This window comes from Cucurbita maxima, unplaced genomic scaffold (genome assembly GCF_002738345.1).
Source record: "Cucurbita maxima cultivar Rimu unplaced genomic scaffold, Cmax_1.0 Cma_Scf00083, whole genome shotgun sequence".
In the NCBI taxonomy this organism is placed as follows: domain Eukaryota; kingdom Viridiplantae; phylum Streptophyta; class Magnoliopsida; order Cucurbitales; family Cucurbitaceae; genus Cucurbita; species Cucurbita maxima.
The window spans coordinates 432,786-433,944 of NW_019272099.1; positions in this window are offsets into that span (position 1 = coordinate 432,786).

Sequence of the window (1,159 nt, forward strand, 5' to 3'; positions counted from 1 at the left end):
ATACCATATCATAAGCATATCGATCAATAAACAATTCACACATATCAATATATATGACACGTGCAGAACCACAAGGCACGTGTCAACATCAAATATAACCATGCCGATAGTATGGCCACTTACCTGATTAGCTTTGGCTGGTGTCATCAATTTATCATTTAGAAAGTTTGAGTTTGTCCTTTATATTCAAGTCAACCTATATGAACCATGACATCAATTTCAATTTCAATTCTCTGAATTTTACCATGGTCCATGTGTTAGACTTCATGTGAACATTAGAGACTCTAGGAGCATATTCTTGGAGGGTTATATATATATAATTCCATTTTCATTAAATATGTTATTTTCTATTATTACTGTGTTAGGAAAGATATTGTTACTAAAAAGAATTTGATGGTGTTTCTTGACATGATATTTCTTCAGTTTTATCTTTTAATGTTCCCAAATTCTTAATTTTTTCTCTATTAAATTTCCTCTTTTTCATCTACTTCCCTTTTTATTAATTTTAATTATGTTCACCATTTACTCTATTAAATTTCATCTATGTATTTTTTAAATTAACCGTATTTATTTTAATTCTTCAAATTCCCCTTTTTCTTTTAATTAATTCTTGCTCCCACATCTTCGCTTAAATTTTCTGATCGTATTTCTTTCTTTTATTTCTTTTCTATTCTATTCTATTTTTTTCAGTTAACCATTTGGCTTACAATATCTCCTTTTTCTTTGTTTTTCTTCCTGTATTTTTCTTTTATTTTTCTTTTCTATTTTGTTAACAATATTCTGGATTTCCATCTGTATTTCATTTTGCTCGATTTGTGCTAATTAAGTGTTGTGAACTTGCATAGGTTTACTTAGATTTCAAAGGATCATTCTTAATTCTTATCATATTTAGTCCACTAGAAATCTATGGACCTTATCAAGATTCTACACATGCTATCGCGTCCTAATCTTATCAAGATTCTCTAGTGCTTGCGAAGCACATGTCGCTCTTACCAATTCTAATTTCCTACGCAATGGAAAGCATAGAAAACGACATTCATACGAAATTTTATCATAGGGGCATTTTGGTAATTTCCTCCATCATGCATAACATACTCCTCCATATTGCTCAATTTTTATTTTAATCATGCATATAATACATAAAAGACATACATACAAT